This window comes from Callorhinus ursinus, unplaced genomic scaffold (assembly GCF_003265705.2).
Source record: "Callorhinus ursinus isolate GAN/ISIS: 27379988/994484 unplaced genomic scaffold, GSC_fseal_2.0 scaffold22, whole genome shotgun sequence".
In the NCBI taxonomy this organism is placed as follows: Eukaryota; Metazoa; Chordata; class Mammalia; order Carnivora; family Otariidae; genus Callorhinus; species Callorhinus ursinus.
The window spans coordinates 13,601,763-13,618,292 of record NW_027397084.1 but is presented as its reverse complement, the minus strand read 5'-3'; positions in this window follow the sequence as shown (position 1 = coordinate 13,618,292).

The window sequence follows — 16,530 nt, the reverse complement described above, 5'->3', positions numbered from 1 at the left end:
CAAAGATACAAATGTAGGGACCCGAAGGGGTACGTGTACCCCAATGTTTATAGCAGCAATGTCCACAAGAGCCAAACTGTGGAAAGAGCCAAGATGCCCATCGACAGATGAATGGATAAAGAAGAGGTGGTATATATACACAATGGAATATTATGCAGCCATCAAAAGGAATGAGATCTTGCCATTTGCAACGACGTGGATGGAACTGGAGGGTGTTATGCTGAGTGAAATAAGTCAATCAGAGAAAGACATGTATCACATGACCTCACTGATATGAGGAATTCTTAATCTCAGGAAACAAACTGAGTGTTACTGGAGTGGTTGGGGGTGGGAGGGATGGGGTGGCTGGGTGATAGACATTGGGGAGGGTATGTGCTACGGTGAGCGCTGTGAATTGTGCAAGACTGTTGAATCACAGATCTGTACTTCTGAAACAAATAACGCAACATATTTTAAGAAAAAAGAAAAAGAAGATAACAGGAGAGGAAGAAAAGAGGAGTATGTCAGAGGGGGAGACGAACCATGAGAGATGATGGACTCTGAAAAAGAAACTGAGGGTTCTAGAGCGGAGGGGGGGAGGGGGATGGGTTATCCTGGTGATGGGTATTGAGGAGGGCACGTTCTGCATGGAGCACTGGGTGTTATGAACAAACAATGAATCATGGAACACTGCACCAAAAACTAATGATGTAATATATGGTGATTAACATAACAATAAAAAATAAAAAAATAAAAAAAATAAAGTATCCTATCAAAGTTACTCCAGGACATAGAGCAAAATCATTCAACACAGGACATGTTCTGTGCATATAGGACACTTGGCAACCATAATGACAGTAGATAACAGATCCTTCTCCTGCAAAGGTGAGGTTTTGTTTTTGTTTTTGGGTGGTGTTTCTTTGTTTGTTTTTAGCCCTTAATTTGAACACATTCTATGATGAGGACCTTACATATCCTGGATAAGTACAGTTTAGTTGACCCTGCTCTTCTTGTGGGAAACCTGCCCTTCTGTATACTGAACCTGTGTTTTCACCCACTGTCCAAATCCCAATCTTTGTCATCATGCAGAACCAGTCTAATCCTTCTTCCACAATGAATTTCCTCAAGCATTTTATTTTAGTCATCATGCCCCTTTCTGAGTTTAGTCTTATTAAGGTAAAATACCCAGATACTAAGCTCCATTTCTTTGTCTTACAAGGCTAAGTCTGTAAAAAAAAAGAAAAGAAAAATTTAGTTTAAAATGGTTTATTTTTGTGAAGTTGTCCTGGCCATAATGATTAACATTTCTATTTTCTCTACTACAAACTGTCCCATTTATAATTTCAGCTAGCATCTCACACGGAATTAATATTTTAATCTATTTTGAAAATAATTACTTCATTTTACCATTGTCATTGGTAGTTCCTTTATGCCATATCTCAAAGATAATGGAATAAGTGCAGGGAGTTGTTTTTTTTTTTTTAATGTTTTAAAATTTTCATAGACTCCAGACATGTAATTTTCTGGGCCATGAGCCCTGAGCTCTTACAACTTCTTCCTTTTACAACTTCTTAATATATCTTGTATTTCAATTCCCTCTTAACAACTTCTGTATCCTTTTCAATGGCAGCTTTGAAAATCTGGGATTAATTCTTACATAAGTACTGTTTTGTTATGGAAGAAATTATGTCTTCATAGATAGAAAGAGGTTGTAAATCATATTTAAAAATTTATTTTAATATGCCTTTAGTATTCTTGTGATGAAAGGTAAAGTCCTATAGAGGCATTATATTTTGAACTTTACAAAAGTATGTATAATTACTTTTTTTTTAGAATTTCTTTATTAAAGTTTTATTAACTTTATTGACATGGTGTTTGCAATGAAAGCCAAAAGTAAAAAATAGTTATGTTAGGTTCTAAAAATCTTACCTTATTCATAACATCTAACTGCTGTAACTTGACCTTGAGATAAAACCGAAATGAGATGTGGAAAAGCAAATGATACCAACATTCTGTTGCTGATCAAGAATCATTGAATTTCATACATAACGTTTTACTTTTTTTATAATGATGTTATTTTAATATATTTTTCATCTAGCTGAGAGTATATATTTTAAATATTTTTCCATGTTGATAAGCCAACAACTGGCTTTGTTACAAGATAAGTGTATTTTATTTTATTTTATTTTTTAAAGATTTTATTTATTTATTTGAGAGAGAGAGAATGAGAGCCAGAGAGCACGAGAGGGAAGAGGGTCAGAGGGAGAAGCAGACTCCCCGCTGAGCAGGGAGCCCGATGTGGGACTCGATCCCGGGACTCCGGGATCATGACCTGAGCCAAAGGCAGTCGCTTAACCAACTGAGCCACCCAGGCGCCCGATAAGTGTATTTTAGTACTGTCATTGATTTTCAATATCTACATAGTAAATAGAATTGTCATAGTGGTTTTAAATGTTAAATGTTTAATTTGGGGCAGACAATAGTTTAAAATTCATCTCTGGTGATATAAACTTCATGAACTAATTGCTAATAACAGATTTGAAAGAAAGAAATTAAATATGTACGTAATTTAAATACATAGTGAAATGTACTTGAGATTTTACAATGCAAATCTATAAATTCTTAAACTTTCACTGTGTTTTTATTCATACTTTTGCTAGAGACATTTTGAGTTATATCCAAGTTTTCTGAACTCATGATTTTAAATAAAAATTGCACATAAGTTCTCAATATATATTCTAGTTACTATTGCTGTGTAACAAACCACCTCGAACTTAGAGTTATAAGCAACAACCATTTTATTACACTCACTAATTCTGTGGGTCAGGAATTAGGGAATGGCACAGAGGACAAATATTTCTTGCTCTACCATGTCTGGAGCCTTAGCTGGGAAGACTCAGCAGTGGTTGTGGCCTTGAAAAGCTGGAGCTGGGGAATTTACTTCCAAGATGGCTTCTTTTCTCACATTCTGGTATCTGGGCTGGATCTGTTGACTGGATCACCTACACATGACCTCTCCATGTGATATGGATTCCTTAGACCCTGGTGGCTGAGGTCTGAAAGGATGTGTCCCAAGAGAGGACTCCAAAGAGTAAGTGATAGAAACGAATGAGTGATAGAATAAAAGCTGCATGGCCTTTCTGACCGAGTCTCAGAAGTCACAACATTTCACTTCCATTAGGTTCTGTCGGTTAAAAAATAGTCAAGTAAGGTTGGCTCTGAGTCGAGAGGAGATACACACCACCTCTCAGGGTAGGGTTATCAATGAACTTATGGACAGATCTTAAAACCACTGTTTTAAGCATGTTCATTTTTTTAAGATTTTAAAGATTTTGAAATATCTAATATTATCTTTCCCATGAATAAATCCTAAATTGACACCCAATTATTCCCACCTCTTGGGGTTTACATCTTTGTGTAATACTTTTTTTGGTGAGTGTGGGCAGAATTTGTGAACTTGCTTTTAACTGATAAAATAAGGTGATGGAATGTCATTCTTGCAGTTATATTATATCACATGAGGTGTCATCTTAGCCAACTAGAGCTAGAGATTCTCCTGTGGCTTCAATGAAGGATGCAGCCATGTTGGAGAAGTGCCCACATGGCTAGGAACTATGGGTGGTCTCTAGGACCTGAGAGCAGTCTCCAGCTTGCAGCCAGCAAAAAGCCAGGACTTCCAATCATATGGCCTCAGAGAAATGGATTCTACCAATAACTTGGATGAACTTGGGAGTGAATTCTTCCCTTGATGAGCCTTCTGTTTAGAATATAGTCCATCTACCTTGATTGCAGCCTTGTGAGATCCTGAGGAAAGGAGGCTGTTAAGTTATGCCCAGATTCTTTCACATGGAGATGTGAGATAATAAATGTGTATTTCTTTAAGCTGCTTAGTTTGTGGTAATTTGTTACACAGTGACAAAATACCAATACAATCTTATTGTAGGTTCCCACACGTGCTGTGGTTTTAATCATATAGAGTGACCACATGATTTAATTGTCCAAATTGAGACTCTTAAATTTTAAAAGTACACTAAAGTAATTGAAATTATGTAAATTCTGAAATATTTATTTATTGATAATATATTGGTGCACCTATAAAATAGCTCTTTTAAACAATACTCTTAGTTTTCTTTAAAAAATAAAAATATATACCTATATAAAAAGAAAATAGATTTTATTGTATTAATTATTGGAACATTAAAAAAATAAGTACTACATTTATTCATGAACTTAATCCATTTGTTAGTCATATCTTTCTCTAATAGCATATCCCTCATATTTTCTAAAATGTGTGTGGGAATATGCTTTTTGAACATGGACTTGATATCAAAATTTTCCATAATATTTCTATATTCTTTCCTAAAGTTATATATTTTGTTTAATAAAATTGAGATTTTATTGCTGAACTGGAGTCTCTCCTATAGAAGATACTTTTTAGTTGAGAAAATATTTTTATATAGTTGCTGAGTTTCCTGGTAAGCTCAGAAAAAAAATTTTTTTGATGTAGAGGGTTTCTCAATTCCTACACACATATATATTTTTTTAATTTTTAATTTTTTAATTTTTTTTGAGAGAGAGAGCATTGCGAGCAGGGTGTGGGGGCAGAGAGGGAGAGAGGGAATCTTAAGCAGGTTCCATGCTCAGTGCAGAGCCTAATGAGGGGCTTGATCTCATGACATTGACACCACGACCTGAGCCGAAATCAAGAGTTGGATGCTTACCAGACTGAGGCACCCAGGTGCCCCTCAATTCCTATATTTCATTCAAATATTTTAACCCAAGTAACTATAGTGTCTTTTAAATTGCATTTAGAAATTTTTGCTTTGAAAAAAACATTTGCAAGATATAAATTCATCAAGCAAACTGTCTCTATGAATATTTGTTATTCTATTCAAATTCAATATTTCTTTCAATATAAATATCAGTATCTTGTTTAATATCTATTTTGTTGAATACTTTCCAAATAAGATATTGTGAAAGTATAAACCTTCTTATTTAATTTCATTCCCATAGAGAATATGAATTTATCCAATAACACATAAGGTTTTTAACAAAAGATTCATCCCCAAATTCAAGATATCACAAAACTCAGCTATACAAGTTCAGACTTAAATCTTATATATCATTTAACATTTGCCATTTAGTTTGAAGTGGTAAAGATAAATATTAAAGACTTCTCTTTGTAAACTTGGTTTTCTTTAATTATAATTTGCTAAAATTTTCAAAAGGTAGTCTTGGGCATTCTATTAATTGAACATATTTATTAAAGAATTCAAGCCCTTATTTTTTTGTTTGTTTGTTTTGCTCCCCGAGTCTTGCCTGTTCTTTATTTTGTGCTTTTTTTCTTTTTAATGAGGTTTTTTTAAATTTTTTATTAATTTTATTTTATTATGTTAGTCACCATACATTACATCATTAGTTTTTTTTTTTCCCTCTTGGCAACTCTAAATATTCCTGTTTTATTTTACTTTATTTTATTATGTTATGTTAATCACCATACATTACATCATTAGTTTTTGATGTAGTTTTCCATGATTCATTGTTTGCATATAACACCCAGTGCTCCATTCAGTATGTGCCCTCTTTAATACCCATCACCAGGCTAACCCATCCCCCCACACCCCTGCCCTCTAGAACCCTCAGTTTGTTTCTCAGAGTCCATAGTCTCTCATGGTTCGTCTCCCCCTCCAATTTGCCCCCCTTCATTTCTACCTTCCAACTATCTTCTTTTTTTTTAACATATGATGTATTATCTGTTTCAGAGGTACAGGTCTGTGACTCAACAGTTTTACACAATTCACAGCGCTCACCATAGCACATACCCTCCCCAATGTCTGTCACCCAGCCACCCCATGCTTCCCAACCCCCACCACTCCAACAACCCTCAGTTTGTTTCCTGAGATTAAGAATTCCTCATATCAGTAAGATCATATGATACATGTCTTTCTCTGATTGACTTATTTCCCTCAGCATAATACCCTACAGTTCGATCCACGACATTGCAAATGGCAAGATTTCATGTTTTTTTTTTTTTTATGGCTGCATAATATCCCATTGTACATATATACACCACATCGTCTTTATCCATTCATCTGTCGATGGACATCTTGGCTCTTTCTATAGTTTGGCTATTGTGGACATTGCTGCTATAAACATCGGGTGCATGTACCCCTTCAGATCCCTACATTTGTATCTTTGGGGTAAATACACAGTAGTGCAATTGCTGGGTCATAGGGTAGCTCTATTTTCAACTTTTTGAGGAACCACCATACTGTTTTCCAGAGTGGCTGCACCAGCTTGCATTCTCACCAACAGTGTAGGAGGGTTCCCCTTTCTCCACATCCCCGCCAACATCTGTCGTTTCCTGACTTGTTAATTTTAGCCATTCTGACTGGTGTGCAGTGGTATCTCATTGAGGTTTTGATTTGGATTTCCCTGATGCCGAGCGATGTTGAGCACTTTTTCATGTGTCTGTTGGCCATTTGGATGTCTTTTTGGAAAAAATGTCTTTCATGTCTTCTGCCCATTTCTTGATTGGATTACTTGTTCTTTGGGTGTTGAGTTTAATAAGTTCTTTATAGATTTTGGATACTAGCCCTTTATTTGATATGTCATTTGCAAATATCTTCTCCCATTCTGTCAGTTGTCTTTTGGTTTTGTGGACTGTTTCTTTTGCTGTGCAAAAGCTTTTTATCTTGATGAAGTCCCAGTAGTTCATTTTTGTCCTTGCTTCCCTTGCCTTTGGTGATGTTTCTAGGAAGAAGCTGCGGCAGCTGAGGTCGAAGAGGTTGCTGCCTGTGTTACCCTTTGGGATTTTGATGCACTCCTGTCTCACATTTAAGTCTTTCAACCATTTTGAGTCTATTTTTGTGTGTGGTGTAAGGAAATAGTCCAGTTTCATTCTTCTGCATGTGGCTGTCCAATTTACCCAACACCATTTGTTGAAGAGACTGTCTTTTTTCCATTGGACATTCTTTCCTGCTTTGTCGAAGATTAGTTCACCACAGAGTTGAGGGTCCATTTCTGAGCTCTCTATTCTGTTCCATTGATCTATGTGTCTGTTTTTGTGCTAGTACCGTACTGTCTTGATGATGACAGCTTTGTAATAGAGCTGGAAGTCCGAAATTGTGATGCTGCCAGCTTTGCTTTTCTTTTTCAACATTCCTCTGGGTATTCGGGGTCTTTTCTGGTTCCATACAAATTTTAGGATTATTTGTTCCATTTCTTTGAAAAAAGTGGATGGTATCTTGATAGGGATTGCATTAAATGTGTAGATTGCTCTAGGTAGCATTGACATCTTCACAATATTTGTTCTTCCAATCCATGAGCATGGAATGTTTTTCCATTTCTTTGTGTCTTCCTCAATTTCTTTCATGAGTATTTTATAGTTTTCTGAGTATAGATTCTTTGCCTCTTTGGTTAGACTTATTCCTAGGTATCTTATGGTTTTGGCTGCAATTGTAAATGGGATCAACTCCTTAATTTCTCTTTCTTCTGTCTTGTTGGTGTATAGGAATGCCACTGATTTCTGTGCATTGATTTTATATCCTGCCACTTTACTGAATTCCTGTATGAGTTCTAGCAGTTTTGGGGTGGAGTCTTTTGGGTTTTCCACATGAAGTATCATATCATCTGCAAAGAGTGAGAGTTTGACTTCTTTGCTGATTTGGATGCCTTTTATTTCCTTTTGTTGTCTGATTGTTGTGGCTAGGACTTCTAGTACTATGTTGAATAGCAGTGGTGATAGTGCACATCCTTGCTGTGTTCCTGACCTTAGGCAGAAGCTCTCAGTTTTTCCCCATTGAGAATGATATTCACTGTGGGTTTTTCATAGATGGCTTTGTGATATTTAGGTATGTACCCTCTATCCCTATACTCTGAAGAGTTTTGATCAAGAAAGGATGCTGTACTTTGTCAAATGCTTTTCCTGCATCTATTGAGAGGATCATATGGTTCTTGTTCTTTCTTTTATTAATGTATTGCATCAAAATGATTGATTTGTGGATTTTGAACCAACCTTGCATCCCAGGAATAAATCCCACTTGGTGGTGGTGAATAATCCTTTTAATGTACTGTTGGATCCTATTGGCTAGTACTTTGGTGAGAATTTTTGCATCCATGCTCATCAGGGATATTGGTCTGTAATTCTCCTTTTTGATGGGGACTTTGGTTTTGGAATTAAGGTAATGGTGGCCTCATAAAACGAGTTTGGAAGTTTTCCTTCCATTTCTATTTTTTGGAAAAGTTTCAGAAGAATAGGTATTCTTTAAATGTTTGGTAGAATTCCCCTGGGAAGCCATCTGGCCCTGGGCTCTTGTTTGTTGGGAGATTTTTGATTAATGCTTCAATTTCCTTAGTAGTTATAGGTCTGTTCAGGTTTTCTATTTCTTTCTGGTTTAGTTTGGTAGTTTTATACATCTCTAGGAATGCATCCATTTCTTCCAGATTATCTAATTTGCTGGCATATAGTTCCTCATAACATGTTCTTATAATTGCTTATATTTCTTTGGTGTTGGTTGTGATCTCTCCTCTTTCATTCATGATTTTATTTATTTGGGTTCTTTCTCTTTTCTTTTTGATCAGTCTGGCCAGGGGTTTATCAATCTTATTAATTCTTTCAAAGAACCAGCTCCTAGTTTCATTGATCTGTTCTACTATTCTTTTGGTTTCTATTTCATTGATTTCTGCTTTGATCTTTATTATTTCTCTTCTCCTGCTGGTTTTAGGCTTTACTTGCTGTTCTTTCTCCAGCTCCTTTAGGTGTAGGGTTAGGTTGTGTATTTGAGACCTTTCTGTTTCTTGAGAAAGGCTTGTATTGCCATATACTTTCCTCTCAGGACTGCCTTTGCTGTATCCCAAAGATTTTGAAGAGTTGTGTTTTCATTTTCATTGTTTTCCATGAATTTTTTAAATTCTTCTTTAATTTCCTGGGTGACCGTTCATTCTTTAGTAGGATGCTCTTCAGCCTCCATGTATTTGAGTTCTTTCCAACTTTCTTCTTGTGATTGAGTTCTAGTTTCAAAGCATTGTGGTCTGAAAATATGCAGGGAGTGATCCCAATCTTTTGGTACCGGTTGAGACCTGATTTGTGACCTAGGGTGTGATCAATTCTGGAGAATGTTCCATGGGCAGTAGAGAAGAATGTGTATTCTGTTGCTTTGGGATGGAATGTTCTGAATATGTCTGTGAAGTCCATTTGGTCCAGTGTGTCATTTAAAGTCTTTATTTCCTTATTGATCTTTTACTTAGATGATCTGTCCATTACAGTGAGGGGGGTGTCAAAGTCCCCCTATTATTGTATTGTTGTCAAGTGTTTCTTTGCTTTTGTTATTAATTGGCTTATATAATTGGCTGCTCCCACGTTAAGGGCATAGATATTTACAATTGTTAGATCTTCTTGTTGGATAGACCCTTTAAGTAGGATATAGTGTCCTTCCTCATCTCTTATTATAATCTTTGGTTTAAAATCTAATTTGTCTGATATAAGGATTGCCACCCCAGCTTTCTTTTGGTGTCTATTAGCTTGGTAAATAGTTTTCCACCCCCTCACTTTCAATGTGGGGTGTCTTTGGGTCTAAAATGAGTCTCTTGCAGACAGCATATTGATGGGTCTGTTTTTTATCCCATCTGATACCCTGTGTCTTTTGACTGGGGCTTTTAGCCTATTTACATTCAGAGTAACTATTGAAAGATATGAATTTAGTGCCATTGAATTGCCGGTAAGGTGACTGTTACTGTATATTGTCTGTGTTCCTTTCTGGTCTATGTTACTTTTAGGCTCTCTCTTTGCTTAGAGGACCCTCTTCAATATTTCTTGTAGGGCTGGATTTGTGTTTCCAAATTCCTTTAGTTTTCGTTTGTCCTGGAAGCTTTTGATCTCTCCTTCTATTTTCAATGACAGCCTAGCTGGATATAGTATTCTTGGCTGCATATTTTTCTCATTTAGTTCTTTGAATATATCATGCCAGTCCTTTCTGGCCTGCCCAGGTCTCTGTGGATAGGTCTGTTGCTAATCTAATGTTTCTACCATTGTAGTTTACAAATCTCTTGTCCCAAGCTGCTTTCAGGATTTTCTCTTTGTCTCTGAGATTCATAAGTTTTAGTATTAGATGTCCGGGTGTTGACCTATTTTTATTGATTTTGAGGGGGTTTTCTGTGCCTCCTGGATTTTGATGCCTGTTTCCTTGCCCAAATTAGTGAAGTTCTGTGCTATAATTTGCTCCAATATACCTTCTGCCCCTCTCTCTCTTTCTTCTTCTTCTGGGATCCCAATTATTCTAATATTGTTTCATCTTATGGTATCACTTCTCTCTCAAATTCTGCCTTCATGATCCAGTAGTTGTTTATCTCTCTTTTTCTCAGCTTCTTTATTTTCCATCATTTGGTCTTCCATATTACTAATTCTCTCTTTTGCCTCATTTATCCTAGCAGTTAGAGCCTCCATTTTTGATTGCACCTCCTTAATAGCCTTTTTGATTTCTACTTGGTTAGATTTTAGTTCTTTTATTTCTCCAGAAAGGGTTTCTCTAATATTTTCCATGCTTTTTTCAAGCCTAGCTATTATCTTTATAATCTTCATTCTGAACTCTAGTTCCAACATCTTACTAATGTCTGTATTGATTAGGTTCTTGGCAGTCGGGACTGCCTCTTGTTCTTTTTTTTGAGGTGATTTTTTCTGTCTTGTCATTTTGTCCAGAAGAGAATAGATGAATAAGAGAACAAAATGCTAACAGGGTAACAACGACCCCAGAAAAATATACACTAAACAAATCAGAAGAGACCTGAAACCAGGGCAAAAGAAAGCTGAGCAACTTTGAGGAAAGCAAATATTTTTTGCAGTAATCACACACACGCAATAATCAAGAGACAAAGAAATTCTCAAACTCTTCAAGTTACGTTCAAAACCCCATCCCTGTCATTTAAGTACCTTCAAAGCAAATCACCAAAGTGGCTGAGCAATCTCTATTGCAATATTTAGTTATGTTTATAAATCCTAAAATCCTTATGGCGCCATTGCTGGCTGGCAACAGAGCAGTTTTTGGTGTTTCTGAAATTGCGGGTGCTTAATTATGTCTTACGATGTTGGTTATCAATAAAGTGTGCATCCATGTCCGAACTCAAAAAAAAAAAAAGAAAAAAGAAAGAAAAAAAGAAAAAGATAAAAAGAATATGATCAAATATGATCAAGCTGGTGCATAGATCAGTGCTACACACTAGATTTTGGGTGTATTTTGGTCTGTTAGAAGAAACTGGCTCCCAAAATTTTAAAGAAAAAAAACCTTATATATGTACAAATATAAGGGTAAATACGATGATGTGATGGAATATGACTGTAAAAATGAAAATAATTATAAATGATTTTATAAAAGGAATTGATAGGATAAGAAGCTGATTGAAAAAAGAAAGGAGAGAAATTAAAAAAAAAAAGAGAATGTGATCAGGCAGGAGACTAGAACAAAGCCATACACTAGAGATTTAGGGTATATTTTGGTCTGTTAGAAGAAACTGTATCCCAAAATTTTAAAGAGAGAACAACTTATATATATACCAAAAATAAGGTTAACTACTATGAAGGGATAGAATATGACTCTAAAAATGAAAAATCAAAAAGATTTTTAAAAAAGAGATTGATGTTGCTTGTAAAAGGGAAAAAGAAAAATTCAAAAAAAATAGTTAAAAAAATTAACTTTGAAAGACTAAAGAATCATGGGAAAAAAGCCATGAATTCTATGTGCAGTATTCCCTTAGTGCTGGAGTTCTGCTGTTCTCATTGATCAGTAAACTTGGTCTTGGCTGGCTGTTCTTGCTGATCTTCTGGGGGAGGGGCCTGTTGCAGTGGTTTCCATATGTTTTTGCGGGAGGGGGAATTGCCCCGCCTTTGCCGGTCCAGGCTAAGTAATCTGCTTGGGTTTGCTCTCGGGAATTTTTGTTCCCAACAAGCTTTCCATACAGCTTTGGAGGACGAGAGTGAAAATGGCGGCCTCCCAATCTCTGCCCTAGAGGAGCTGAGAACTCTGGGCCCCACTCTTCAGTGAGCCCCCAGAGAAAAGCAGTCGATCACTCCCATCTCCCCGGTCTCCGGCTGTACTCCATGCTCCCCCGGCCTGTGACCGAGCATTTCTATCTCTGGCACACGATCCCGTGTGGAGTCTCCAAACCCAGCAGATCCCTGCTGTGTGCTCCTGCACTGCTCCTCCCAGCAGAGGAAAGGGAGTCTCCCCGCATTTGCCACTTTTTGGGGTCCCTGTTGGAAGAGCAGTGGTCTGACTTTGCCATGGATCACGGTTTATGGCAATGCTGAGCTGAGAGCCTCGGCTCCATTTTTGCAGCCAGCTTCCCCGCTCCGAAACCTGGGAGCTCTGCTGTACTCAGACACCCCTAGTCTTTCTGTGACCCCAAGGGTCCTGAGACCACACTGTCCCATCGAGGGTTCCATCCCCCCTGCTTAGCCACTGGAGTGATGTCCCTCAGCAGAGCAGACTTCTAAAAGTTCCAATTTTGTGCTCTGCATCTCTAACACTTGCTGGTAGCGGCTGAGGGAGACTCCCTCCCCCCACTGTCTATCTTCCCAAATATCCCCTTGGATTCACTTCTCCGCACATCCTACCTTCCAGGAAGTGGTCGCTTTTCTGTTCAGAGAGCTGCTGCTATTCTTTTCTTCGATCTGTTGAGTTCATAGGTGTTCAGAATGGTTTGATCCATATCTAGCTGAATTCCTGGGACCAGATGAAATTTAGGTCTCCTACTCCTCCACCATCTTAACATCATTAGTTTTTGATGTAGTGTTCCATGATTCATTGTTTGCATATAACACCCAGTGCTCCATGCAATACCTGCCCTCCTTAATACCCATCGCCGGGCTAACCCATCCCCCTACCCCCTCCCCTCTAAAACCTTCAGTTTGTTTCTCAGAGTCCATAGTCTCTCATGGTTTGTCTCCCCCTCTGATTTCCCCCCCTTCATTTTTCCCTTCCTATTATCTTCTTTTTTTTTTTTTTAAAGATATAATGTATTATTTGTCTCAGAGGTACAGGTCTGTGATTCATCAGTCTCACACAATTCGCAGCGCTCACCATAGCACATACCCTCCCCAATGTCCATCACCCAGCCACCCCATCCCTCCCATCCCCCACCACTCCAGCAACCCTCAGTTTGTTTCCTGAGATTAAGAGTTCCTCATATCAGTGAGATCATATGATACTTGCCTTTCTCTGATTGACTAATTTCTTTTGAATAAAATGCCATCACAATGTAGAGGAATCTTTTACAAAACATGTTCTATACATATTAGAAACTGAGATTTATTTGCAAAGTTGTTCACAAAGGCCCTAATATTCTAAAATATGATCAAAGATAATCGGTGAAGAAGGAATATTATACATTAAGCTATGGTATTTTTTTCAACATCAGTTCATCACAAAAGATTGTAGTTCAACAATATATTCCCTAATATGTGTAAATTTTGACATCTAGATCTTCAATTTTGAATAGTAGAATATTTCCCCAGTTTGGCTACATTCATGAATTATTTTTGCCTCATAGCCAATCCCAAGTACATTTTTTTCTTTATAGTTTTTTTTTTAGTAGGAACGTTGCTTTTATTATATTGGTATGATACACCAAACTTTCCACTTGTATTATCACAATCATGACAAAAATTATCTTCCATGTTAAACTTTTAGCAGAACTTACAATAACATTCACAGTCAAGTCAGATCTTTTATTTGGTGGAATACATTTCAACAGCTTTACTTTGATTCCATGAATCAGATGGGAAACAAAACTTTTGTGGTAATTAGCTAAGCTGCTTTTCTATTGAAATTTCTGAACACAATATAATAAACAGGTATTACTTACAAGTTCTCTTTCTCATGGAGTGAATATATTAACAGCCCTATCTTTATTATTCACATGTGCGCACGCACACACACACACACACACACACACACACACACACACACCAATACACAAAAACCAAAAACCCAGAGTCTTAGAAATTAAATAGGAAGAGTAACTTAGAATAGTTACTTAACTAAATGAAAAGTCATGCTTTATAGATTAATATATGCCCCACCTCTGCCTGTTCATGTGTTTAGATGTCTTTGGGTGCTGTCTTCTTAAAATGCTGATGCTTCTGTTGCAGATTTGTCTTTTGATTTTAATATGATCAGTACAACTCTCAGGGTAGATGGTAAATAGTGAAGCACATTTTGTTTAAATTACAAGCGCATCATCAACTTTCTTGAGAGATGGAAATTCAGAACTTATTACTCTAAACGCACATTTCTGTTTCCTCATGAGATTGCTATCAAAAGATTTTATTACAAAATAAAAAGTACTAGTATAAGCAAAAATCCAATGAACACTTGTGGAGTTATGTTGTACAATTTTTAAAAACTCCACAAAATCCAGAGTATTCGCTACAATCTATACTCTAGCAGGACTGTTCAGCTTCTGTTCCCTCAGCCTCTATTCGTGTATGTTCAGCTTATAATTTTCAATATTTCCCTCTGGCCCACAGGATTGGTATTGTGTCAGCCTCAGATATCTCACAAAACTAGGAAGGGGTCATGGAAAAACTAGACAGCTTGTAAGACCAAGGGACCCACAGGGGCTGATGGGTAGATTTCTTTTCTGACCATCACCACCCAAGATCACATGGAGTTAGCTGTCCCTAGCTGCTTCTCACAGAGCACACTTTATTTGATCAGCTGGTACCCTGCATGCTGTCTTTGAAAAGGAGATAGTAGTTATATGTTCCATCTGGAAAAGATCAAATAAAGAAAGAGTCTTGTTGCTGGTCCTCTTACAGATTTAACCACGTGCTAAACTGAGAACTCCATTCTCAGAACAAATGTCTCATACTCTGCAAGATGAGCTTATGGCAGAAGCTGGAGGTTGACATAACCCATCCTGGCTTATTTTAATACAATTACGAAATAAAGTTCTTTGTTAAAAGTGAGAAATTCAGGAAATTCTAAATAGTACAGGACAACAGGACAAGTATAATCTGGGACTGACCCAAGCAAACTGGACAACCTGTCTCACTGATGGGTGATGTGAAAGACAAGAGGACCCAGATATTTGAGCTAATGAGAAGGGAAGAAAGAAAAAAAATGAACTGTTTATGTAATAATTTAGAATCATTGAATTCAAAAGCATTTTTATAATTATTAATTCATTTCTTCATAAGATGAAATTTTTACCCTCTGCTGCTAAGAATTTTTTATAGATGGTACAGTTTTTAAGAGACCAAGTACATTTTTCCTACTGTGTCAGTCTAAGATAGGTGTTCTAATTTAATTATTCTATCTACTAAAATGACAACTAATATAATATGTGGCGATAATCCCCCCACCTTAGGAGGGTGCCATACATAAGTGATTCCACTATAGCTTTGGTGCCAAACTGGGGGTTTAACCCACTAAACTAAATCATTTCCTAGCTATGTGACTTTGGTCAAGTTCTTTAATCTCTCTATGGTTCTAATTCTTTTCTTCCACAATGGGGATATTAAAGATACCTACATAAAGGGGTTGTTATGAGGATTAAATGAATTAATATATGAAGAACTGTTCATATAGTGTGTGGCACATAGAAATCAGTCAATAAATGCAAGTTAGTTAAGGTTGTTATTATTGCAATCAACTTTCCTAGAAACTTGGAAGGAGATAATATACTTCTCATGTATTTAATATTATATAAATTAACCATGCTTGATTAGAAATAAAACTTTGATTATTAGACTATACTCCTTACAACTTTTTATAGTCAGTATGAAACAAAACAGGGTTTTAGATCAAGAGAGATATCCTATTTTTTGAAGACATGGTACTTACAAAGGCAAAATCTTTATAAATTATGCTGTATGATGGTTTTTATTTTGCGTGAAAATATCACTTCTGCCACACACAGTTAAGATAGAGAGGTGGCAAAATAAATCTAAGTTTTGCTGGCTATTATTTATAAGAAAATAATATTTGAATGCTGAGAGATACAGGATTTATAAACTAACTTTAACGATTTTGTTTTGAACTAATGATAATAAAAATATATAGATACTCTTAATATTTGAATGATTATAAAGTAAAATAACATGTAGGCAGCTTTATGATATTTATGGGTCTCATACTCATAACTATGGTTCTGTCAGGATGTGATCCCAAACTCTAATTCCTTGGACTGAGCTTTAAATCTCTGCCTGCAAAATCTGGTCTTTCATGGAATTTCAATAACTCAATGAACAGGACTAAGGGAATAAGGGAACCTACTTATCGGGAGAGGTTTTACATTTGTAGGAAGTCTGTTTTCCATGGGTTATATATTTGAAATTATGGGAAAAAATGTAAACCTAAAATTATCCAATGGAATTTGATGGATTCCATTCTTGCGTAGTGTGATTTCAGCAAAGCAGCGATAGCCTGATGATAAAAAATGTGGGTTCTGAAGTCAGACTGCTTGGGTTTGAATTCCAGCTGTCTTACTATCTAGCCATGTGATGTTATGTGACTTAGTTAACTTCTCTGTGCTCACATTGTCTCATCTGTAAAG